Below are 17,799 nucleotides of genomic sequence, written 5' to 3'. Positions count from 1 at the left end.
TTAGCAATAACCAGTACTCATTATAGGTAATGAATATATGAAAAAACCAAGAAATATTGGAACCAAGTGATCCTGTCCACTTTGCAAAGCAATTATTGTAATATTTAAGAAATGCTTAAGGCAATAAAGCTGCATTACCCACAATGTGTCTTTCCACAGTTCTTGGAAGCCTATACTCCAGTCAAGTTGACAGCTAAGACTAATCATCAAAACCACAATCTGCAATTCATCATCTGTAGTTACTTTACTGTACTTTACTGCTATGCTGGGTGGTGGTAATCTTCAAAATTCTGTTAAAATGAAGCAATGTTTTAAGAAGGGGAAGAGAAAGATGGTTATAGGTCTCTAGCTAAAGCTTTTCCAACTCCAATTAGCCTTCTACCCTCCCTCTTTGAATTCATTTGCTCTTGGGGAAGATGATTAAATTTTCTAAATCTCAGTCTATTTACTTACGTTTTGGGGTTATTAAGAGTTGATGTATAACAATGGAAAGAGGAGTAGATAAAATAATTTGTATTAAAAACAAGTGAATAGTGATCAGAATGTCAATCTGTGTTATAACATTTAATTTGAACATGTGATGTCTTACACATAAGTCATCATGCTTAAGCATGATTGCAAGAATGCATACAAAATTCAGTTGTAAATTGTATTTAACTACTTAGATAACTACAGGCAACAACAACAACAACAAAAATACTGATAATGGGAGAAATAGTCTTCCCCAGGGATGAGCTCTCAAACTGGTTAGTCAAAACCAAGTGGTCAGCCCTTAAATTTCATACATATAAGTAACTTTATACAGACTGAGCAAGTTTTATTTATATACTTGTGAATAACACACACACAAGCAATTAAAGTAATAGAGGATGTGAATTTCCGAGAGAGCAAGGAGGGTGCTAATAAAATGGATTAAAGAAAGGAATGGAAGGGTACAAAGCTAAGAAATTACATTTTAATAAAAAAACAGCCTTGCTGCCTAGTTTTATGTCAATTAAACACAATCTAGAATTATTTGGGAAAAGAGACTCTTAGTTGAGAAAATATATCCAAAGCCTATAGAGAATTTTTTTTACAATGACCCTGTTGAGTTAATGGTAATTTTATTTCGTGTATGAGCATCTTGAGACTCAAGGAAACTAATTTGCCAAGAGGTATGTACACAGTAGTTGATTGTTAACTGTAAAACCAGTCGATTTGGGAGGCCCCAGCTCATTGTGAGTGGTTCTATCATTGAGCTGGTGGGCTTGTGTACTACTATATGCAAACAGACTAAGTAAGCCAGTAGGAACTAACACAAAGTAGCATCACCACTCCATGGTCTCTGCAACAGCTCCTCCCTCTAGGAACCTGCCCTGCTTGAGTTCCTGCCCTTCCTGCTTTTGATGATGAACTGTTATATGATGAACTTCAACTTGTAAGCTGAAAAAATCCCTTGCTTCCAAGTTACTTTTCATCATGGTGTTTTATCACAGCGGTAGGAAAATAAGTAACACGTTGCTTAAGAAATTCTCTAGAGGATTTCTGTTTACATGTAATTCTTTACCTTCTATAACCCCAAGAGTCATTCTTAAAATTTTTTCTCTCAGCACACATGCCGACAGTTTTGCAAGGCAAGGGGAAAATGCAGTAATTGTCTCTAAGAGAAGGATGGAGCAGTGCAAGGGTATGGGTAAAGCAGAACCAAACTTAATGAGGTAAAGCCTTTAAAAAGAAAACTTACTGTTCACGATTCTTCAAGAGCCTTAATAATTACAGGAGAATAATATCTTTCGAAATCCTTGACAGAAACAATGCCACAGTAACTCAGAATGTATTGATGAATGGCTGAAAGCTTTTTATTAGAATTTTCCCAATTAGGAACCCTTCTTCGAGGAACACTGCCAGTCTTTCATCAGGCTGGATGGTCTGTGTGAGAACATACCCACACCTTCCACAGTTACTTTGCTGCTCTGCTCAGTTCACATTCTAGCCTGCTCCATGGCTCTGCTTGAAGTCAAGCAAGCTAAACTGAAAGCCATCTATTGCTCTATACTCAGAGTTTTGATCTTTACCAGACATGTTTATCACTGATCCTCCATTGCTTAGGAAGCAGCTCTCCTTGTAGGAAGCTGACAGATAGGCATTAAGAATCTAGCATTGCATGTTTACTCTTTGGTTGGTGGTTTAGTCCCTGGGAGCTCTGGGGGTACTGGTTAGTTCATATTGTTGTTCCTTCTATGGGGTTGCAAGCTCCTTCAGCTCCTTCAGCTCCTTCATTCCTTTCTTTAGTTCCTCCATTGGGGACCTTGTATTCAGTCTAATGATTGCCTGATAGCATCCACCAACCCATGGTTCCAGCTGCATATGTAGCAGAGGATGGCCTTGTCAGACATCAAAGAGAGGAGAGGCCCTATGAAGGCTCAATGCCCCAGTGTACAGGAATCCCAAGGCAAAGAAGTGGGAGTGGGTGGGTTGGTGAGCAGAGGGAGGGGAAACCAGGAAAGGGGATAACATTTAAAATGTAAATAAAACAATATCTAATGAAAAAATATTAACAACAATAACAACAACAACAAAAAGTATCCAGCACTGCTGTCTTGGGTGGGACAACCCTATCCCTGCAAATAAACAAATAAAGGAGAAGGGAAAAATCCAATTTGTGTTGTCTCTATACTCACTGGAGCATGGTCAAACTCCACGTGTAGTGGGGTTGCTCAAGATTCATGCACTAGGGGTTCATTACGTTAAATTGCCAAATAATAAAGTCATGAAAAAAGAATTCAGCTGCACACCATTTAGTGTTTTAGGGAGATGTTCTTGTGTGCTCCCTGAACTTCAGTTTCCTTTGTTGTAAAATGAGAATGTTAAAAACACCTGTATCAATAAGTTGCTAGTGAACTCCAGGAAGAATGACAAGTTCAGAGCATCTGGCACACTGATTGGCATTATCATAAAAGGAAATAGCCTGGCAGTGGTGGTGCACACCTTTAATCCCAGCACTTGGGAGGCAGAGGCAGGAGGATCTCTGAGTTCGAGGCCAGCCTGATCTACAGAGTGAGTTCCAGGACAACCAAGGCTACACAGAGAAACCCTGTCTCGAAAAAACAAAAAACAAACAAACAAACAAACAAAAACAAAACAAAAAAAGGAAATTAAAGCTAAATTTTATGCACTTCCTGTTTCTCCTCCCGTGGACATGATCTCTGTAATATGTGACCTGCTACAAGTTTTCAGCAAGTGATACGGTTTTCATTTTATTTGAGGTACATTTATATGATAAAAGTATGTTTAATCAAAATCAAGTGGGTCACTGAGAGTAAGGAAAGCTAATTACCAGAAAAAAATAGGGCTATGTTCAAAACTGAGTGCAAGAACTACAGCCTTGTAAGAACACCACCAGTGGTTTTGCTCATTTTTAAATAAAGACATAGAATCTCTATGAGTGTAAATTTATGAACTGCTGGGATACTAAGTGAGTCTCCAACCTAAAATTCATTTAATGAGCATAACTTTTAATAAGACAGCCACAGAAGGATGTGCAGGGAACTCTTGCTTTGAAATTATGCCACCCTAGTTTCTCTTCCAATATTTCCAGCTTTAGCACTAAGAAGTATTTATTAAGGACAATCCAAACTTTAAAATAACTGCAGTAAGCATGGAAAATTACACTTTGACTGTAATAAAGGAGAGATTTTGTTCACAAATCACTTCACTGAAACAGAATTTCATGGATTCCAAACTAATTAAATCAGGAAGCCTCATTATCTCCAGAAATCCATATAGGAGGAAAATACTCTTTCGTAGACAAAAGAAATTTTAAAACCAACTTTTAAGACCCTTAACTTACCATATTTGATTAAGTTGATATAGCCCCTACATTCTGAAAATATTGTCAAGTAGAAAAGACCTGGTATTGAGACATTGAGTATCCAGGGATGAGTCTATGAGCCCATAACCTGCAGGCCCATAGGGTCTGAGAGAACCATGTCAGTGCTTGAACTGTGCCACATTAGGGTCATATGTAAATAGTTGTTGCTTATGTCCAATCTGTTCTTAACTTTGGGAAGTAAGTCCAGTATTTTCATATGTTCTAGTACTTAAGAAAATCTAAATATTTGGATATTTATGGGAATAATCAAATGATCATATGTTGTCAAAATATTTGAATCTTCCTGTAATTTTGTCAGGCCAAATAAAGTGCACTATGTTTTTTATTTATTGCTTTGATACAGGATCTTATTCCGTATCCTAAGTTGGCCTGAAATCCATAATGTATACCAAGCCTCAAAATAATAGTATAATACTTTAAAAAATAACATTGCATTGTATTTACTTAGTTTGTGTGTATATGCCTGGATACATCTCATGACACTAGTGTGGAGGACAGAGGACAACTTACTGTGGGTCATGGGGATTGAGTTCAGGGTCATCAGAAATGGTGGTAAATGCCTTGACCCCCCTGAATCATCTTAACCTTACCCCATAGTAGAGCATAATGCAACATAATCTGATTCATTCTGTGACCTTGAGCAAGTCATCTATTGATATACCAAAGAATGCAACCATTCTTTGTGCACAAATTTTGTTATTTTCTGCATGGCATGGATTTCTGTACATTAGAGACAAGGAGGTTATGTATGACTCTCATTGAAACATGACCATACTATACTTCCTTCTATGCTACAACAACAAATCTGTGTTGTGATAAAGGACACAGAACTTACAAAGCCTAATCTATTTAATATCTGATTCCATTTGAAACATGTCTGCTCTTATGGTACATCTTGCTTCTTTCTTTACACAAAAGTTTACTGGAGATAATAGAATGTATCCAGTTCTACAAGGATACCCATATAAATGTTCCCTGCAAATGACCACTTATGAAAGAGCATCATGCTATGTTCCATTTTCAGCCACAATCATTACACATTTCTCTGTCCATCTCTTTAATGCCAGTTCACTGGCCATGGATTCAAGCATATGACTTAATTTGGCCAATTAGATATTGGCCTATGTAACACCAGCAGAAACTCAAAAAGAATGATATTAGTATTATTCCCACTTACTTATCTTTATTATCACCAAGAAAATGTATCAAGGCTGGACTTTCAGAAAAAGTATTGTAGAGTATTTTCTTTCAAAAAGCTAAGAAACATATTTTAGATTTTGTGTAACATATGATCCCTGTTGCATCTATTATGATTTGCCATTATACCAGAGTAGTCTAAGGCAACAGAGAAACCAATTGGCAGATCTGTGTTAAAATGGAACTTCAGTTCAGAAATCAAGTGGTGGGGCTCAATGTATACTAGTCAGGGTAGGGTACAACGTTAGGATGTATGAGGTTCCAGGTTCAATACTCTGTGTCTCAGTAACTCCCAAATATTTAGAAAGATGTGATGAATTCGACCTGCTAATTGCTATACCACAGTTAAAGAGACATAAAATGGAGTTATGGACAATATTACGCTTAGCATTGCTTACTGCTAAGACTTTGAAGGTTTTTGCTACACAGCAATAGGTAACGATTTAAGTGCTATGGAACTGATTAGTCATTTAAAGTAGAAGATACTCTTGTGTAAAGTGATGGGCAAAGTTTTCTAACATAGGATTTGAAGGCACCTTCTCTTTGTATTAAGGAGAGTAGTTTTAATTTACAATTTACAGATTTTTTACCATGAAGGAAGCATAAAGATAAGCTCCATAATATAATTAGCAACACTCAAGATTGTCATGAGATTTAGGTGCCTTTTAACTGTATTTCTTAGATAAAGAATGTGTTAGTGGGAAGGAAAACTTCAGTCAAGTTTGTAAAACTGTGAAATAACATGTCTGAGCTATTTGATTGAATGACCAGATTCATTACAGATACCTGAAAACCCAGCTATTATTCAGTTCCATATAATTATTTAACCTCTTCTTGGTATAATTTTTTATCCTCTTTTAAGTAAATGCAGTGCTTATAAGCATGTTGATAGGGAGGAAATTCTCATTAAAATATAACTGAGCAATGGTGAGTTATTCACCATGTAAAGGTGCTTGCCATGTTAACCTGGTGAGGTGAGTTCTATATCCAGAAACCACCTGAAAGGTAGAAGGAGGAACAATTCCATAACACAGGCAGATGGCTTTCCTTCTGTTTACAATGGCATGCCATTTCACTTCCCGTAGTAATGATTAAAAGAATTAAAGAAGTAAATCAAATATAACTAAGACATTTATTACCTTCTAGGATAAATATTAGGCATAATTAGAAGCTGACCTATGTGTATGCTGAAAGCCATCAAAAGAAGAATCCTACCATCAATAGAAGAGCATCTTACTATCTGGGCCAACATCAACTGTAAGTAAAAAGATGGATTAACTCCACTTTGTTCATGATAACACAGTATCATTTCTCTGTTATACTTAAAGATATATAGTAATGATACTGTCTATATATCTGGATCTTTTGTGATGTATATTTTAAAGTTAGATCAGAGAATATATCCTGTGGTCATTACTTTTCTCATGATTGTAATAGAATACTTGAAAAAGCAGTTTAAGAAGGATATAGTTGGCTCTGGGTTTGAGATAGTAGGCTACAATGGTGTAGGATGTGTAGCAATGAAAGCGTGTGCTAGTTGGTCACTAAGTTCACATTTGTTAAAGTGAGATGAGTGTTGGTATTCTACGTGATTTCAGTCCCTATTCCTGGTTATTTTGTCAGTATTCATTTTTCTGCATCAAAGTTTTTAATTTCACAAAGTCGTGTTTATTGATCGTTGGCTTTATTTCTTGAGTGATTACGGTCTTACTGAGATTCTTGAGTGATGAGATTCCTATTGAGAAAGTTTTTGCCTATGTCTTAATTAATTCATTTTTTTACATTTTCTTCTAGTGTTGTTCAGCTTTTCAGGTCTTAATTTAAGGTCTTCAATCCAATTGTAGTTGAATTTTGAGCAGTGTGAGAAATAGGTATCTATATTCATCCTCCAACATGTAGGTATTCAGTTTTCAAAGCAATATTTATTGAAGAGAATGTTTTTTCCAATATGTTTTTTAGGATCTTGACAAAAAGAAAATCAGGTGGGTACTTCTATTTGTCTATTGCTGGGTCTTCTACTCTATTCCATTGATCCATATACCTGTGTTTGCGCCTGTAATATGCTGCCTTTGTTACTATTTCCATATAGAATTGCTTGGAGTCTATTATGGCGATCCTTCCAGCATTTGGTTGTGCACTTGGCAGTTTTTGCTTGAGTAGTAAGTCCAAGGAGAAAATCAGTCATGTTCCTATAAAGACTGGATCACAGATTCCAGTTGTAGCCTCATAAAGTTATTTTCATATCTGTAAAAGAGAATACTCACAATATATCCATTTTTACTTGTTCCACAAACAAATTATTTGCTACTATATTTTATCTGGTTAAATCATAAAGAAATAGTCATAATAGTCTTAAAAGATGATTTCATAATTTAGAAATTCATATAATGCTTCCAATGAAATAGACTGAATTCAGCTAAAGCAATAAATTAGTCTGTCATTAATGGTTAATGAATAATTGTTTCTTGTTAATGGTAATGATTATATAAGGATGCAATATAGATGATTTTTCAAAAAACTTGAATATTTGGAGCATTAAAATATGACTTGACCAAAAACTTGATATGCCATATGTTGAAAGCATGAACTTCATAATTGTTACGACTTTTTATAATGGGATCATGAGACATTTGATGACCAATTTCTATTACTATAAAATATTGTTTTGGTTTAACTATATGTTCTTTTTATATATATCATTCTGTAAATAATAAGCTTAAGATGCTGCTTTTGGAAAAAAAACCAATTCTATTTGAGAAAATGAATCATTTATCAGTTCATGCTTAATATCTGGTTAACACATCCATATATGCCACATAAAAATTATATGTACCATCTTTCTGTCATCTATTGCTATATGAGTATCTATCCATTTGTTTATTGTGTATCAAAATGTTCTAATAGGTTATAAATTTAATTCAACACTTGGTTAATTGACACTGTAACAAAAGTGTGGATGCTAACAAGTTATGAGTGATAAAGAAAGAGGACCAAAAGGACACAGCCAGTATCATGTGGAAGGGCACTGACTATATTTCTAGCTTTTGTGATGAGTTAAAAAGTTAATATCACCAAACCATGAGATTGAGAGAGGCAAGTACTGGTTGCTCTTCACAGCCTTGCCTATCGCCTGGATGATTTTAGGTTGGAATGACAGAATTTAAATTTCATGTCCCATCTTTCCTTTTCCTGTCTGAGTAGCTGCTGTGTGACTGACTGTTCCGTAGGAGATAGGAACAAATATATATTCTATCCATATAGGTTACCAATGACAGACAAATGAAACAATTCACCTAATGTCTAGCTTACCAAACTAATGAGTTGGTTTGAGGTTCTTTACAGAAGTACAGGTAGGGTGATAAATACTGGAGCACAGACCACTCAACTATAGCCACAACACTATGAAGCCTGCCCCAAAATAAGTGATGACTTTTGAAGGCTTCATCCATGGAGGTCACTGCACAGCTTACAGGCCCCTCTTGTAGAGACTTTCCTCTTTCTTAGCAGTTGTTATTTATGTAACCTTAGCAAGGGAACTTGTGGCCTTTTAACTTCTTGAACCTTGTAAATTTGTCAACTTTCTAAGTATTATGAGCCTTCTTTTTTTATTTCTCTTCCAAGGGAAATTGTTTCCATTTAGAAAAAATATCTGTAAAATGTTACTTTAATCTTCAAATATGTTGGACACCTTGGTAAACTGTTATTTTCCCATAGCTATTAGTATTGCTTCTCTCTCTCTGTCTCTCTTTGTTTCTCTCTGTCTCTCTCTGTCTCTCTGTCTCTCTGTCTCTCTCTGTCTCTCTCTCTGTCTCTCTCTCTCTCTCTTCCTTCCTCCCTCCCTCTCTCTCTGTCTCTGTCTCTGTCTCTCTCTTTCTCTCTCTCCCTCTCTCTCTCTCCCTCTGTATATGTGGCTCTGAATCCTAGCAGAAACAAATTCCTGATAAATATCACTAGTTATTAGATTCTGTAGTTATTGATACAAACTAGTTTTCTTCACTATGAAAAACACATTAATCATTTCATTGTTTTCCCAAGCACTAGGATATTAAAAGATGTATGCAAGATACAAGACTTTTCAAGAAAAGTGTTTTTTTTTTTCAGAATTAAGTAAGAGGGCATAAGCATTTTTATATACAGTTTTTAAGTATCTTTTCTTACATTGCATTTTAAACTAAACTGTTTTATGGACTTCTCTTCCCAAAGGAATAAAATAGAATATACATTCTTCTGACCTCCTTTTCCAAGTTATTGTTTCTCTATTTTTAATTGGTAAAAACAAATAAACAAATTAAAACAAAGAAAAATATGAACAAAACAAAACCCTCTTATTCTTTTCCCCACACTCTTTTTTCTTTCTTAATTTCTTTCTATCTTGATAAAGTTTCTTATCCAACTTCTTTATTACAGCAATCTTCTTGCCCCTGGACAAACTCCCAAATATTTTCATTCATTCTTTGCTGAGAATGTTTTATTCTAAGGAGCTAGAGATGTAGTTCAGTAGTTAAAAGTAGGTATTGCTTCTTCAAAGCATCCACGTTTGCTTCCCAGCAACCACATCAGGCAACATATGGCTGCCTATGTCTCCAGAGACTGGGCAATATGTTGCCTCTGACTTCCACAGGTACCCATGCATATACCACACATACATACACAGGTACACAATTAAAAATAAAGGAGTATGTGGAAAACACTCACTACATAACCCTCCTAATAAGGTTTTATTTTGCAATGTCTTAATTTTAAGGATTATCTCTTCTCAGTGCCTTATATTTATGCACATTGAATTTGTCTTCTTTCTTTTTTTATGTTAAATATAGCACCCTTTATTTTGAAGATTCTTAACTTGTAACTTATTACAATCTGGTCATATTTGTATTTGTAATGGAAGATAAGATAGTGTAAAATAGTCAAGTACTTAATATCTGTGTAATAGTCACTATATGAGAGAGTGCAGTAAATTTTATCACTGATAATATTTTTTATTTTGTTTTCAAAACATTATTACTAAGCTTTGTATTCTATGACAAGTTTATAATAGGCTTTCAATACACATTAAATTTACAAGTTCAATAGGCTGTAACTATATATGTCTAAACCCTCCATAGATTACACTAGTTCAGTCCTATTTTACATTTTGATATTTAAATCTTGGACACATGGGTCCTTAATTAACATTCAACACCAACTACCTCCCCTAAATATATTAGCTATCCACATGTTCTTGGACATTCAATACTTTAAACAAGTCCTACATTCCAAATTATAAGAAACAACTAAACTCAAACCTCCCTGCCCATTTCCCTTTCTGTGTATTCACTCTCATGACTAAACCCTCACTTGGGTTGAAGTCATCCAACAAACTCACTTTTCAAATTCACTGATCCTTCTTTAATGTTTGTCAGTGCTTTCTGTGAAGTCGGTGCTTTTCCTTAGCCTCAGTCCCTTTCAGCAATGATGCCCCAGTTGCCTATGCCCCACCACTCACTCCTAATCACCTTTTCCCAGCTATTCAAGCTCCCCTTTGGGAAATTGAGATGGGTTCTCTGAGCTCCTCAACACCAACTCACAAAATTGGTTACTGAGCATCCATTTCTCCATTTAACAAAGACTTCCCTAATCATCCATGTTTTCAGAATTTATCAATTTCAGGGCCCACCTGTATACCCCAGGGAAATCTATTCTGGAGTAATGCGAGTCTTGATTTTGTTGACACTTCTGCCCCAGTTAACCTCAGATAGCCAATCTGAATTCTACTGGATCTTTTCAAAAACTTGTTCCCCTGTGGTGGTTATCTGTCTGGACACTGCCCTAGCAGCTATAGCTCCTGGAGATTTGGGTCATTCTATCCTCACAGCTCAAGATTTTGAGACCAAATTACAATCTTTATAGATTCCACAGTTCAGTCTCTGGCATCCCTCCAACAAGAGCTAACTTTTCTGGCCTGAGTTTTCTTCAGAACTCTTAAAACCTAGATCTCTTAACAGCAGAGAAAAGGGGAAATTGTCTTTTCCTTAGAAAAGAATCCTGGTATTATGCCAATACATGGGGGTAGTAGAGGAAAGTGTTTTACAACTAACCCATTTTTCTGAGGACCTGCTAAATTTTTTTAAAAAAAATTGTCTTATTTAATTCCAGCTCCAAAACAGGTTTCAGTCCCCACTACCAAGTTGGGGCTGGGCTTTTATTGGTCCCTTATCATCATTATACTTGCTCTTATATTACTTAACTATCTTTTCTCTTTCTTAACAAAACACATTCAATACGTCAACAACCAAACTTTTGATCAACTCCTCCTCTGGCTTTACCAGCCTCTCACTACTGAAGGTGACATTGTTTCTTCATCTGGCCAATGAATAACTGATCTGGGTGTGTAGGCATTTTCTTAATAGCCTCTAGAAGTATTCCTGGCTTCTTTCTACAAATGGTCTTCTTCATGTCAGATGACATTTATGAGACAATCACTGGTCTGTGGCTTCAAGGATCTTTCCAGCTCTCCAGAGCTTATTGAATGTTGTACTTTACTTCTAAGCTTCTTACTCTTCCTACTTTCTCCCTTCCTTGATGGCCCCAATTTCAATCCCATTAGATTAGCAATTTCTTCTTTCATGATATTTGTCCTTCATCAACATGAAGTAGCAAGAAGAATATCAATGCTTACCAGACACCTAACAATCCAACAATAAAATAAAAGTTGGGAATGAAGAGCTCTTATGAGCCCAAGAATAGCAAATATGACAATGGCAGGTCTTGCCCTCCACCATACCCTCTTTTGCTCAACCCTTAGATTACTTTACTAGAGCATGTCCACATTTCTAAAGCTCCACATCAAGGTCTATTCTCTTATTTGGACACTTTTTTGTGCCTGAATAATTTCTGGGTTTGATAACTAAGGTCTAAGTATCAAAACATCAAGGTCTGGCTACCCTGATTAAAATGCCCAATCAGAATTTATCAACTTCTTGTAGATAATTCTAACTCAGACCTTCCTTGTTTTCTTTGTAGTGTTTTCTTTTCAAATAGCAATAGCTATTTCTGTTCCATTTCAATTCAGATTCAGCCACCTTGTTTCTTTGTCTGGTTTAATAAAGAATGTGTTTGAGTACTTAATCTCAGAAGGGAGTATATTTTAAAATAATATGAGTTTTAAAAATATTTTGAGGATTTCATACATGAATATACTATTTTATATCTTTTTAGGCCTTCTGTATGCCCCTGCAAATCATCTTGTGTATACTCTTCAGAACTTCTTTATTATACTCTCTTTATTATTATTAATGATGCAAACACACACAAACACACGTATAGAAATATGCATGCACACACAAATATATATACACACAAACATGCACATTTACAAACATGTAAACATACACACACAAACGTGCATATACACACATACACACAAACACAACACACATAAATACATACAAACACAAAAATACGCGTAAATACACACACAAATTCACACTCACATAAGCGCAAAAATAAACACACATACAAATACACACACACACACACGAAAGAACTTGTCTTCTTTCTAAGGCAAAGGAGTGTGGCACATTGATATAATATAAAAAACACCAAGAGAAAGAGGTAAAGCTGACATTCAGCTACTCAGGGTTTTAATGCTTTAATGACATAGATGCTCAGATTAATTTTTTTGTTGTTTTTGTTTATTTTAAATTAATTATTTTATTTATTTACATTTCAAATGTTGCCCCCTCTAAGTCCCCCTTCCAGAGTTCTTCACCCTCTCTTCCTTTCCATTCTAATTTAGATATTGAGAATATGGCTGAGCAAGTATGTAATGTACTGAGTTAGGTACATGCTCATTTGGAAAATGCAATATCAGTGTTCCAATAAGCAATGTTTAATAGAATAACTATAATAACTAATGACACACAGGACCTGTTTTATGGTGATAAACATGTAAGTTGCAATGTCTGTTCTCTCATTGCCTTTTGACTCTTGTCAAACTTTCAACATTGTAAGAGAAAAAAAATAACAAATTAACCTTGAATTGTTTGAAAAGAAAAGAGGCATTTCTTATCTAAGGCTAAAGAGAAGGGGATACTTCAAGTGTATTAGATTAATTCTTAGACCATTTGGCAATATTCAAGAATTATTTAAAGAAGTCTCTGACAGTGTAGAACTATGGGCAGGATTTGAAACAGCTTAGGAAGGACTAAGAGTCATATTAAGCTCTTTAAGTAGGATTTCTCTGGGGTTTCAAAATCAGCTTAATTGCCATAGAAAAGAATTAAAAAAGCCACAAATTACCTATCAAGGCATTTACTTCACATGGTCATAGGAGAATACCTTTTGTGTAATTAGACTGCCCTCTAGGAAACTAGAATATTTTCATCCAGATTTACCATGAGTTCAATAAACATTGTGGTAGTGACAATTTTGGAATTTTCATTCTTTAAAACACAGAGAAATAATACAAGAATTTGCTTTTTGTTGACATCCCAGGTGTGGGATACAGGGCTGTTTCAGATTGTTCACAGTAGCTGATTATAAAATGCCTCATGCTCTGGCAGGGGTGTGATTTTGCCAGTTACAAATACTGTCTGTGGTTTTGTGACATTTGTAATACTGGGGACTTTTTTAGAGGGTATTTAACTACTAGAGCACTGAGAGTTAGTGTGGATTGTTGGTAGTTAGTGGGTTGTTTGTTGTTGTTGGTCATTGTTGGCCATGATTTTTTAAGCGCTCATGTACAAAGAAGAAACAACAAGAAGAAATTAGATATCCTGACAATGAGGATCAAATTTACCCCAGTGAACTAGATGGCCCTAATCACCAAAAGTAGCCTAAGGATAAAGTAATCCCCTTTCCAAAAACTGACCTAGTGTTAGAGCATTGAAAGGATGAGAAAAGGGGGCAGAGAGGATGGAAGCAAGAAGAACCCAGAAAATAGCAAGACTGGCTGTACAATCCAGGCAGGTTTTTTTTTTTTTCTGTATAGATTTTTGTTTTGTAAAAAAAATGAAAAAAGTCTGAAAAAAATTAGTGCTTAAAAATGCAGCTCATTGTAACTCATAAATGCAGATTCTTCTATTGATAATCTGTGATAATGAAGTCAAGACTATATATTGTTGTGTGCAGTTATTTTTTAAAAGCACAAGTAGTTTTAGTTATTTAGCTATTAATGCCCTTAGAATTGGTTTATGCTTACTTACTCTTTCTGTCCAATAGAAATGCAGTATGACCAATGAAATTGTAGTGGCAGAATAAACAACAATATTTTATTGTATGTCACAGACATTGAATAAGATGTACTTACTGAATTTTTCTTTTAATCTGAAGTTCAAAGTTTACTGAGCATTTAAATATTATTTAGCAAGTCTAGGTAGGTTCTTTTGAAGGAGAAAATATTTACTATTTCTTACTCCATTTCCAATAATAAATTTGTATTTTTTCATTTGTGAGAACCTTTGTTTTGTTTTATTTTTTGTGTATTTTTCTAGAAAGGAAAAGAGATCTAGTGTTTTGAAATAATTCTTTAAACTAATCATTGAAATTGTGGCTATGTCAGAATATACATGTAGGGAAATTATATTGCTTATACACCAATCCACTCAGAAGATAAAAATATTTATGATTGCTAGATTAAATTGGTAAGTCTAAGGTATAATTATATCAAATCTATATAAATATGCATTTCTCTATTTCCATTGTATGTGTGAATATATCTCTATATATGTATATATAATATAGTTTGAAAAGATGCATATATCAAATATATGTCTGTCAATATTAATATGAAGGAATATTCTATTTATTTCATATATATATATCTTTTCTCTCTATATATATATATATATATACATATATGAAAACTCTAACTGTTAATATGATTTTAATATTAAATTTTAAATTAGTTTCTATATTAATTCTTAAATGAATAGGAGCATGTTGAAATATTTAGGAAGAGACAGAAACCCAATTCTCTTAATATTTTTTTCAAAGTATGACTTTCATGTATTCCTGAAGTAATAAAAAGTGTAATAGAATTTTAATCCAGCAACATGGCTCCTCTGGCAAGGGATCATATTCAAAGATATAGTTCATCTGGAATGTAGACAGGCCCTCAATTATAGTATGATCTGGCTCAAATACAGACTTACCAAATATTTATCTAGATATTTAGAACAAAAGACCCACTCTCTCATGTATCATCTCTGCTTTTTGTTTCTGTTTCTCTCTTTTTTTGTGGAGGAATTTTAATCTAGCAACATGGTTGGTCTCACAGGAGATCACATCCAAAGACCTTCTAGGTCCATGTGATCTGGCTGGAATGCAGACATATCCTTAGTACACACCTTTAATCCTAAGCAATGAAGGTAAGGTTAGTTTGTAGAAGGAACCAGCCATGTTTGAATGTGACACCTAATTTGGGGGGTCTGTGTGATGAATTAGAGAAATATTTGACAGAATTAGAAGAGCAGAAAGAAATAGAAAAGAAGGTAATATGGTATGGTGTGGTGTGGTGTGGTGTGGTGTGGTGTGGTGTGACGTCATGTGGTATTTTGGATGGTGAGTGTTAAGGAGACAGTTTTACAGAGGCAAGTTACAGAGAGAGGAAGCTAGACACAGGTGAAGACAGAAATATCCAGAGTATGAGAAGGAGCCAGACTATTAGAACATATAGCCAAAGTTATTATAAGACCAGGCAGAACGATTCAGTCAGAAGCTGAGAAAAGCTGAGTTGAATCAGTCAGCTTAGAAGATTAAATTGTACAAAGGCTAGAAGCTTCCAGGCCTAGGGATAGTTAAAAGAGAGAATAAAATGCTCTGGGCTTAGTCTAATCCTTGAATTCACATAGCTGGTACATGGTTCTCATCTCGTGGGTTCAAAGGATGGAATAAAATAAAAATTTACAGAAGATGGGTAGGAAGAAATGATGTAACATTCTGAATATTGTTCTCATGATATTAGTTATTGAATACATAAATATCTTTTTATGCAGCATAAATTTATTTGTTCCATAACATGATTTTAATATACTGAAAATTTTTATTCTATACACTTTTCTAATATCTTAGTATTAGTTTAAAGAATAATTGCCAAAAGTTTTGGAAAGATTATGGTATGCTACAAAGTTTTAATTGAATACCTTCCTCTTCAAATAAAAATGTTGGACAATGAATCAAAATAATTAGGAATTTTAGTTAATGGCAACTTTTATGTTTATTATTTAATAGAGCAAAACTAACATAACCAAAACAAACAAACACTCAAAACAAACAAAAATACCAACAATAAAAAAATCAGAATCCCAGTAAAAAAGATACACAATTTTGATAGTACATAGAAATTAAAATCATAATAGTAGACCTTTCATATCCACTGTATTCCCAACATTTAGTCTGAGATTCTTGTAGTGTTGATGATATGTCAACAAAGAAAACAGAAACAACTTTTAATTATAACTGGTATCGAGGTGTACTATTCAATATTACATTGACAAACAATGTGATCTGGCAGTTATATACATGCATGTATATATTTTAAAAATTATAGATGTTCCTAACAAGACATAGAATACCATACATATGAGGGAATTCTAGTGGGGTTGTTGTTGTTAACCTTAAGTATGTTATTCAAGGACTCATGCATGACATCTACCTCTGAATTATGCCCCTAACTCTTACAGTAATGCCTTTTAATATCAAAGAGTATGAACACACTACAAGATTTCCAAACAGAATTGTGGATAAAGAAACTGTGCCAAGGTCACATTATAAATGACCCGATACGTGTATGCTAAAGGAAGTTATTTTAATAATTCAGTGATTTGGCCTTGATGTTATACAACTGAATTATAACACAGGGTTTAAAATTGCTAGACAAGAAAGCTCCTTTTATGCTTGGTGGTTAATAACAACTATCATTCTCTATGGAAAACCACAAGCAGTTTGATTCTTCCTTAAATAAATAACCCTCTAGGAGTCGCAAGGTTTGGTTAATCTCAAAAGTCTTGAAAACTTGTTGATGACAGATTTGAAGAAAGAATACAAACAGGTTCCACTTAGTTCTCACATATTCAGTAATGTAACTCCAAACTCTTCCTAACTGCAAGAGTGGCATGAAGGTACTAATTAAAGGACCAGAAGTCTTTGCTGCTTTGGCTAGGAAGCAGATGGTGGAAAAAAAAATGTTTTCCTGGTACAGAAATTGCTTAAGGGCCAGAAGTCTTTGCTGCTTTGGCTAGGAAGCATATGGTGGAAAAAAATGTTTTCCTGGTACAGAAATTGCTTCTATGATAGTACCATTTTGTATTAGTTGGGGTTTTCAAGACAAACAGAACCTATAAACTAAATTTGTATTTATTTAAAGGTGATTGATTGGAGTCATTTATAGGCTGTGTTCTGGATACCCTAAGAATTGCTGTCTCCGTAAAGAAAGATCAAGAATTGTAGAGCTGCTTGGTTCACAAGGATGGAGGTCTTAGTTGGTCTTCAGTCTATATAGGAATCTAGAAGAAGTAGGTTTTAATACCAGCAAAGCAATGTCTGGGCATCAGGAGAGGTGGATTTGCAAATGACAGTGAGAGAAATAAAGGCAAACAGAAAATGCTTCCTTCTTCCACATCTTCTTGTAGACAGGATAAATTTTGAGTGGAAAGTTTTGTGGGTGAGTTGATGTTCGCTCCACTGGGGATCCTGTCTGGCCACGAGGTGGCCTTTCAGGTTCTATATGTCTAATTTAGTGAGATACAGCT

General features: G+C 34.7%; 1 long non-coding RNA gene across 1 annotated transcript in view; it reads left to right on the top strand.

The window, feature by feature from the left end:
* LOC116094979 overlaps positions 1-17,799 on the top strand; it is a 56,841-nt gene that overhangs the window by 21,742 nt on the left and 17,300 nt on the right. The window contains exon 2 of the long non-coding RNA XR_004120381.1: positions 6,215-6,325. This is a non-coding gene — a long non-coding RNA (uncharacterized LOC116094979). The remainder of the gene's footprint in view (positions 1-6,214; positions 6,326-17,799) is intronic.

This window comes from Mastomys coucha, chromosome X (genome assembly GCF_008632895.1).
Source record: "Mastomys coucha isolate ucsf_1 chromosome X, UCSF_Mcou_1, whole genome shotgun sequence".
NCBI classification, from domain to species: Eukaryota; Metazoa; Chordata; class Mammalia; order Rodentia; family Muridae; genus Mastomys; species Mastomys coucha.
Note: the sequence above shows the minus strand (reverse complement) of the source record. Positions and strands in the feature narration are given on the sequence as shown.